The sequence below is a fragment of the Ostrea edulis genome, chromosome 5 (genome assembly GCF_947568905.1).
Source record: "Ostrea edulis chromosome 5, xbOstEdul1.1, whole genome shotgun sequence".
NCBI classification, from domain to species: Eukaryota; Metazoa; Mollusca; class Bivalvia; order Ostreida; family Ostreidae; genus Ostrea; species Ostrea edulis.
Genome location: NC_079168.1, coordinates 32356867 through 32366637, shown reverse-complemented (window position 1 = coordinate 32366637; position 9771 = coordinate 32356867).

Genomic DNA, 9771 nt, shown 5'->3' with positions numbered 1-9771 from the left:
TTTCATGTTTGTTTGCTTTTTATTATCTCACAGTTCATTGCGAGAGGGGGTATGGAAACGGGCTAGTTCATGTGTGGGCGCAAATATATGAGTGGGTGTCTAACACTAAGCTGGTAGACACTCTACAGGCCATATTGTTTGCTCCATTGATTGGATACTTCACACGTAGCTTTGTTATCAAGAAAGGAAGAACCCTATTGGTTTTGGGGTCAAAAGGTTCCAGGTCACTACAGTAAGTTTGTAGAGACTCATTTCGAGGGGACATGACTCGCCCTACAGAGCTCTGGTTTACCTGCATTTTACATTTGTCATGAATTGTTTGGTTGGAGACAACATGTGATGCTAACATTCTCAGCTGAATATGTTTTTCCATGTGAAGTGTAGGGCCCACATTGTCACACTGTGCACTATGTACAAGTGATCTGTGCACAGGGTAATTGTTAAAAGCTGCTGAAATGGTAAGGTTAAAAACATAGCGACATCTTGAGGTGTTGCGGTAGCACTCTAGGGTTGTGGGCCATGACTAGGTGCTTTAGCAGCTGGTTCCATAGTGGAGTCCCCAGCACCTGTCATACAATATGGTAGGACATAGCATAGAGTACCGTATAAAGGGGTTTTCCGTGGGTCTAAAATTTGGCGAAGTGCTGGCTGAAAGGTATGCTAACGATTTTGGCAGAATAAATTTTGGTGGACAAAGAAGAGTTATCTCTCTTGCAAATGCTGAAGTTGCAATTGGGTGCATATATTTGGTGAGAGCTACTAAATCGCTAAAATAAGCTATCAAATTTATCACCTCGCGAAAAAAATAACTGTTATACGTTTGTGACACAGACTGGTTGGAAATATGTCACAGGTAGGTATGTTGGAGGTATGTCACAGCAGGTATGTTGGAGATATGTCACAGCAGGTATGTTGGAGGTATGTCACAGCAGGTATGTTGGAGGTATGTCATAGCAGGTATGTTGGAGATGTGTCACAGCAGGTATGTTGGAGGTATGTCACAGCAGGTATGTTGGAGATATGTCATAGCAGGTATGTTGGAGATGTGTCACAGCAGGTATGTTGGAGGTATGTCACAGCAGGTATGTTGGAGGTATGTCGCAGCAGGTATGTTGGAGATGTGTCGCAGGTATGTTGAGACATGTTGCAGCAGGAATGTTGGAGGCATGTTGCAGCAGGTATATGTTGAGACATGTTGCAGCAGGTATGTTGGAGATGTGTCACAGCAGGTATGTTGGAGGTATGTCGCAGCAGGTATGTTGGAGATGTGTTGCTGGAGGTATGTCGCAGCAGGTATGTGTCAACAATGTTGTATGTGGTAAATCATCGCTCCTTCTCTACTCCGGTGAAGGCCACTCCAGGGTTTGAACAGTCTGATTAAAACCAGCCCCCCCCCCCCTCCTCCCTTCTCCTATCCTCGTCAGATTGACGTCTAACGACGATAGAAGTGGGGGGGGGGGGGGGTGAATAATTTCACTGGTGGAATTGTAGTCCCCCGGTCACAAATTTTGCTGCTCTCCACTGGACTTCTTTAATACTGTTGATGTTCTTAGCTGTGCGGCGTGTATGGGGGGGGGGGGGCTAAGAATTCTATTGATGTTGTTAGCTGTGTGTGTGTGGGGGGGGGGGGGGTGCTAAGTATACTGTTGATGTTGTTAGCTGTGTGTGGGGGGGGGGGGGTGCTAAGAATACTGTTGATGTTGTTAGCTGTGGGTGGGGGGGTGGGGGGTGGGGGGGTTGCTAAGGATACTGTTGATGTTGTTAGCTGTGTGTGGGGGGAGGGGGTGCTAAGAATACTGTTGATGTTGATAGCTGTGTGGGGGGGGGGTGCTAATTCAAGGATTGGGTAGACCAGTGCCTTGTAATATTCCTCCTTATAAAGCTTAGACTGCTATTCCCTTTCTTCGTTATGAAATCCTCATGGTCACTCCAGGTGAGTTTGTCCCCGATAGTCACCCCCAGGTATTTCCTCTTCGTAACAAGTGAAAGATGCTACCCAGGTGAAGGTAGAGTCTACGGTGATACGCTTCCTTGTGTTCTGATCCACCCTGCACTTAGATGGATTAATTGACATCTGCCAGGCCTTAATCTTCCTGCAAAGGAGACTATGGTCAGTAAATAGCCTGGTGGTTGATTTTACTATCTCTGGAAGGTCACTGTTCTGGAGATGAATTTTGGCCATCTATGAATATTCGCTGGCTGCTTTCGCTGACGAAACTCGAGATCCGGTTCAGTAGCTTCTCGTAGTGCTTACGCTTGTGTGGCCGACACTGGTGTGGGACTTCGTCAGAGGCCTTACTGAAGTCAAGGGCTATAGCGTCCACTTCGTCACCTTCCTCACTCTTTGACAAAGTCATCGATGGTCAAAATTAGCTGGCTCTCACGGGATCGTCTTTTGCGGAGTCCATGTTGTTGGTCAGATAGAATGTTGTCCCTATCTAGATGTTTCAGCATTTGGCTATGGGTGACGGTTCCAGGATTTTACAACATAAAGCTGTCAGTGATATAGATCTTTAGAAGATCGGTGCCACTAGGGCCAGCTTCCAACCATCAGACACTCTATCTGCTAAGGTGAGCTGAGGGCTCCTGTGGATTCCTAATTTTATGCGAGTACTTCAAATCGCGAGAATATAAATTCGCGAGTGGTCTGTTGATCCAGAGTTTTTAATTGTATTTCAGCAATATAAAAATAAAAGTTAATAATTTTATTTTGCGCTCGATGCTTCTCGCAAAATTGCAAGATAATAAATTCCTCGAGTATATTTAGGAATCTCTAGTATTTCGTGAGCTAGCTATAGGCCCTTGATGAATCTTGTAGGAATACTATCAGGCCCCTGTGCTTTGATTGGGACCAGGCTCTGCAGAGGCTTTAATAACCAACAGTGATCAATCTCATAAAGTTGATAAAGAAAACAAAATTAAGAGAAGGGCAAGCATGGACCCCTGGACATATCAGAGGTGGGATAAGGTGCCTAGGAGGAGTAAGCATCCCCTAAAGACCGATTACAACCGCCGTGAGCCCGATATCTTGATCAGGTAAATGGAGTATTCTGTAATAAAAATTAGCATGTAAAGAACGGCCTAACAATTGGTATGAAACACGTCATACAGCATTCGACCTAATGACAGGTTGTACAAATGTACTTGTAAATTAGATCTTTATAGCGACCATACAATTTGCGAAATGCTGGACTTTAAACAAGACTGTAGAAACCCCTGTAACATCAGCTTGTTTGTCAGTAGTCTGCCTCATACGCAGACCATGCTCTTGTGAATCAAATAAGTTGAAAGACATAAACATCATATGCAGTTGATAATGAACATATTCATTGCTAACGATGGTTCGGTACTCATTGGTGGTAAAGGAGACGTGTTCTCAGATGTTAAGATGCTGCTGTCAGAATGAGGCCATTACTTTGAGTACGGGGACTCCGCTGCTGGCATGTTTCTGGTTGTTGATGTAAGAGTAGAACCTTTTCGCGTTTCGATCACTAGTGCCAATATCTTGGGTGTAGTTGTTGTGAGAGTCTCTATATTCTCTACTAGTGCCAATATCTTGGATGTAGTTGTTGTGAGAGTCTCTATATTTTCTACTAGTGACAATATCTTGGGTGTAGTTGTTGTGGGAGTCTCTATATTTTCTACTAGTGACAATATCTTGGGTGTAGTTGTTGCGGGAGTCTCTACATTCACTACTAGTGACAATATCTTGGGTGTAGTTGTTGTGGGAGTCTCTATATTCTCTACTAGTGACAATATCTTGGGTGTAGTTGTTGTGGGAGTCTCTATATTCTCTACTAGTGCCAATATCTTGGGTGTAGTTGTTGTGGGAGTCTCTATATTCTCTACTAGTGCCAATATCTTGGATGTAGTTGTTGTGGGGGTCTCTATATTCTCTACTAGTGACAATATCTTGGGTGTAGTTGTTGCGGGAGTCTCTACATTCACTACTAGTGACAACATCTTTGGTGTAGTTGTTGCAGGAGTCTCTACATTCACTACTAGTGACAATATCTTGGGTGTAGTTGTTGCGGGAGTCTCTACATTCACTACTAGTGACAATATCTTGGGTGTAGTTGTTGTGGGAATCTCTATATTCTCTACTAGTGACAATATCTTGGGTGTAGTTGTTGCGGGAGTCTCTACATTCACTATTAGTGACAATATCTTGGGTGTAGTTGTTGCGGGAGTCTCTACATTCACTATTAGTGACAATATCTTGGGTGTAGTTGTTGCGGGAGTCTCTATATTCTCTACTAGTGACAATATCTTGGGTGTAGTTGTTGCGGGAGTCTCTATATTCTCTACTGGTGACAATATCTTTGGTGTAGTTGTTGCGGGAGTCTCTATATTCTCTACTGGTGACAATATCTTTGGTGTAGTTGCGGGAGTCTCTATATTCTCTACTAGTGACAATATATTTGGTGTAGTTGTTGCGGGGGTCTCTACATTCTTTAACAGTCTCTTTATCTTATGTGAGGTCCATGGTTGGCTGAACTGTAATCTCAACGAAATTCGTCGAGGCTGGATATTTGGACTGACCCCTCTTCCGAAGAAGATTAGCTGAACTGCACTGAGACATTCTTGTTTGGTACCTTTTCATCAATGATGGTTAAGGATGATGTCTTGAATGTTTCTCATAAGTCGTTTACTAACATCGTCCTCACAGGTTCTGTTGGAAATGAAATAGTCTGAGAACTGGGTCACGGGGGAGGGGGGAGGGGGGTTGGGTTACCGAGGTGAGAAAGAAAAAAGAGTTCTCTTAAATAATCTTGTAAGACAAACTGATTACATAGCGATATTTTCAATGAATGACGAGAGGGTCATGGGTCAAATCTTCATTTTCACATATTAAAGAATTGAATGCCAATTATGACCAAGGCTCATGTTGAGAACAAAGCCATCTGATTAACCCCGTCCCCCCCCCCCCCCCCCCCCCCCCCCCCCCCCCCCCCCAAAGAATCAGTGAACAAGCTTCAAAAAGATGTTTGGATACTATTTTCTTAAACTGTCTATATATATACTTGACAGTCTGTGCTTGACATTTTTTAGGAAGTTGCGCAGTTTGCGTTATCATGCAACAGAATTACTCTCTCTCTCTCTCTCTCTCTCTCTCTCTCTCTCTCTCTCTCTCTCTCCATTTTCAAGTGAATCAATATATGCGTTGTATTAATAAAATACAAGGTAAAAAATACAAGTGTTTTTATATTAATTAATCGCCCGCTTGGAATTAAACACATCTGTGCAGAGTAAAACACCTACACATTATCGTCAATATTCGATTTAACGCGGTAACAAGACAAATTAGACGGCGATGTGTAAAAAGGGATTGATTTGCGTACACAATGTGGCTAATGATGTCCTAATATGAAATAGATTTTTTTTTCGGTGAGACGGATTTTATTTTTGGACGCTTCATGGCCAGCGTGTTGAATGATCGTCTGTCGAGATTTGTTATGAGGTCATCGATAAATCATATTTGTTAAAAAAGGAAACAGCGGTGTTTGCACCCTGATTACCAGCAGATTTGTCCAAAAAAGTTTGATAACGTGATAAAAATAACAATGACTGAGAGCTAATGATGGAATGAGAAGTATGCAGTGAAATATATTTACATTTCCATTGTTTTTTGTGGGGTTTTTTCTTCTTTTGTTTTTATTTTTTAAAAACTGTAATGATAGCAATCTCTTTATGAATGTGCTGCAGTTGTGAGCAATACAGGTATGACTCTTTATCAATATAGTACATATATATTTAAACACTGGGAATTCCAACAGAAATGAAAGTAAACTGAAAATACAGAAAATAAACAGCATACCTACACGGTTTGTCTGCTCTGAGGTAACAATTCAGAATGAAGATGAAAATGTTCATGACATAATATTCACATTTCCAATGTTTCTGCCTTCAATATCATTACCAAACTTTGTAATGAAAGCCATTTCCTCGTGAATGCGATGCAGATGTGAACAAAGTGTGTATGAATCCTGATAAATGATATAGAACATCTATTTTAATGGCAGAAATTCTGGCAAAAATGAAAGTAGAATGTAAATTACAAAATATAAATTTCAATTTTGAAATTACATGAGGGTATGAACTGCATTGCTTCATGTTCATATACTTATAAGGGAAAATTGTGTACAGAGTTTGCGGACATAAGTCTGCCATAATATTTATTTTACTTTTCACCCCCCCCCCCCCGCGCAGCCCCCATTGTTTGATGTCGTCAATGAGACTATATTTAATACTATACATGTAAATGCAGAGATTAAATGTGAGCAGTTTATTTTTATAGTCACTTTGGAGAAAGAAAATACCCCTTAAAGAAAAACCCTGTTTTGAAGTCATCAATTTCTATTTACGTGCATAGGTCTAAAGGTAACGATCTGGTTTCATAGTTTTAGTATATTTGTCAGACAGGCACTGAGAATATGTGGCAAGTAGAAATCTGCGTCAAGATGTTTCCACTGAAATACAAAATTAAAAAAAAAAGTGTTTCAACGTTCTAAATATTTCATCATCTTCACAAGCTGGTCATCTTCACTTGTGTAGGTGATATTTCATGGCAGTCTCAAAACGTGATTAGAAAATTATTGAAAAGAAACTAAAACATTTCAAATATCACTGCAAGTCATCTCATAGAGTTCTGAAAACAGCCTCTTCCAAACCCATGTTTTATTTGATAATTTAGTTTTCCCCACTTATTAATGATTTGATGGGAGAGTGTCTTGATTTTTAGTAAGGACTCTGTGCGTTTGGGGCCAAATCCGACCCCGAGTCCAAATTAAATGATATATTTCTCAGAATTCTTTTATCGGGTGTTTTTTTCCCCATAAAATGATTATAAGATTTCGTAAGAACCTTTCCAAGTACATATAATACTTATGTAAATACAGTATAGTTTATGATAACGTCGTGTCATTTTGACGTTACTTTATGCGACGTCTATGGCACGCCAAATTCACAAAAATGAGCTAAACATAGTTTTCACAGTTCATCCGTAAAACTATATTTAACGGTTGTAAACTATAGTTTACAAATGCTAATCTAAGTTTATCTGTCTTTAAATAACCGTTAACAATAGATTTTGCTGATAAATACAGATTCACATTTGTAAACTATAATTTACATTCGTTATCTATAGTTCACAATTGTTAATCCTAGTTTCACAAATTGTGATACTATATTTATCAGATAAACTATGTTTAACATTCGTTAATTATAGTTTTTGATCGTAAACTATAGCTAACTGCCATTTTTACTCATAAACTATATTAAACAAAACTGTGTTTATCACTTTTTTGTGAATTCGGCGCATTAAATGACTATAAACTATATCTTACAAACCGTAAACTATCATTTACATTCGTTAATAATAGTTTTTACTTGTAAACCGTAGTTTACAATCGTGAAACCGTATTTATCAGATAAACTATGTTTTGCAATCACTAATGATTGTTTTCATTGTTAATTATAGTTTACGCTTGTGAAACATAGATTATCTGTTAACTATGGTTTACAGAGGTGTATGGCACGCCAAATTCACAAAAATGAGCTAAACATAGTTTCACAGTTGATAAACTAGGTTTATCGACTGTAAACTATAGTTTACGGACCGTAAACTATAGTTAACGACGTTAATCTATATTTCACATCTGTAAACCATAGTTAACAGATAATCTATGTTTCACAAGCGTAAACTATAATTAACAATGAAAACAATCATTAGCGATTGCAAAACATAGTTTATCTGATAAATACGGTTTCACGATTGTAAACTACGGTTTACAAGTCTAAACTATTATTAAATTTATCTGATAAATATAGTATCAAAATTTGTGAAACTAGGATTAACAATTGTGAACTATAGTTAACGAATGTAAATTATAGTTTACAAATGTGAATCTGTATTTATCAGCAAAATCTATTGTTAACGTTTATTTAAAGACAGATAAACTTGGATTAGCATTTGTAAACTATAGTTTACAACCATTAAATATAGTTTTACGGATGAAACTATAGTTATCGAATCGTTAACTATAGTTTACAGTTCGTAAACTATAGTTTACAGTCGATAAACCTAGTTTATCAACTGTGAAACTATGTTTAACTCATTTTTGTGAATTTGGCGAGCCATAGTTGTGAAATATAGATTAATGTCGTTAACTATAGTTTACGGTCCGTAAACTATAGTTTACAGTCGATAAACCTAGTTTATCAACTGTGAAACTATGTTTAGCTAATTTTTGTGAATTTGGCGTGCCATAGACGTCATGAACAATAAAATTTTGTCATAACTCATGATTAAAATAATCCATCTCATTTCACCATAATATGTTAGTTTTATTTTAAAATGTGCACTGTGGTTTTTATTTGAAAAGTTTAACTGACTCTCTCCGAAAGTTTTAATCAATTGTAAATGATTCAATACAGCGGATGCTACGATTTGAATTCATTGATTGATTGCATCTTGTTTAACGTCCCTCTGGAAAATTTTTCACTCATATATAGACGTCACCAATACCGGCGAATAGCTTTCATGGGTTATCCTTGGTATTTATGTATGTATATACCGAATAAACATTTATTTATTTTACCTATGTTAAAAGTGTTCAGCGAAGATACACGCCCTAAACAATACTGCATTGGATTAAGCCACGTCCGGAGTTCGAAAGGGAGAAGATCGTACATTTTGACAGCCCCGCCCCATTCTACATGCCCGATTTAGTCAGAGATATCATAGAAATAACTACGTTAATTTAGTAGAAATGTGACATATTTTCAAAGTTTCAGTTTATTTTTGAGACAAGTGTATCGCCGTCGCTGTTTTACAATGTAAGTGTTTGATTCAACATGTACTTCAGTTTTAAAAAAAAAAAATCACAGGGCCAAATTTAAATATACCAAACGAACTTCGTAATTTAGTTTTTCTGATTTTTAAAATTCATTATCTTTTAAAATTTATATATTGAACATATGCATGTGGTTTGCACCAATAGGCTTCAAAAACACATGGAACTGACTGCAATAGAAGATTGAGTCTTTATCAATATCGGTGTCAAATTCGGAAATCTTACCAAGCAATAAAAACACAGGTTTTCCACATCTTCAGAATCCTAAATGGGGGGGGGGGGGGGGGGGGCTCAGAAAAGTTTCTTCCCCAAACTTCATCGCGAGTGAAGGGGGTGGGGGGGGGGTTAAGAGCTCTTATATCGCTAAACAGTTTTTAATTCACATTCTTCTCATTCATTACCATTAGAAATAAGGGGGGGGGGGGTATTCACCCAACATATCTTTATTTGCATTAGAAAGTAAAAGATAATCATTGTCAAAATTAACAGTAAGGTGGTAGAGTGGTCCCCCCTGATTTTACGTGCCTGATCATGACAAGGATTAGGTAGTCTCGCTTTCCCCAGACTCTCGCGAGACTAAGGATTAGGCAGCAGGCTGAGCCTATAAAAGCCTACTCCAGAGTACTAGATAATGTCCACATAATGAAGTGAGAAATTGCAATGCATGCAACACTGAGATGATAATATCTCAATTGAATTGAAAAGATTCTAACACAACAATAGCAAGGGCGGATTCAGAGGGGTGGTTCCAGACACCCCCCCCCCCCTTTTTACGGACCAAAACGTTTAAGATTTATTCATTTTTGAGTCTTTGAGCGAAATAAAAAATAAATAAATGATAATTCGGGGTATACATACATCCAAACATGCATACATGAAAGCTCGAAAGCTTATTTCCGATGGGGTCCTTTGATGC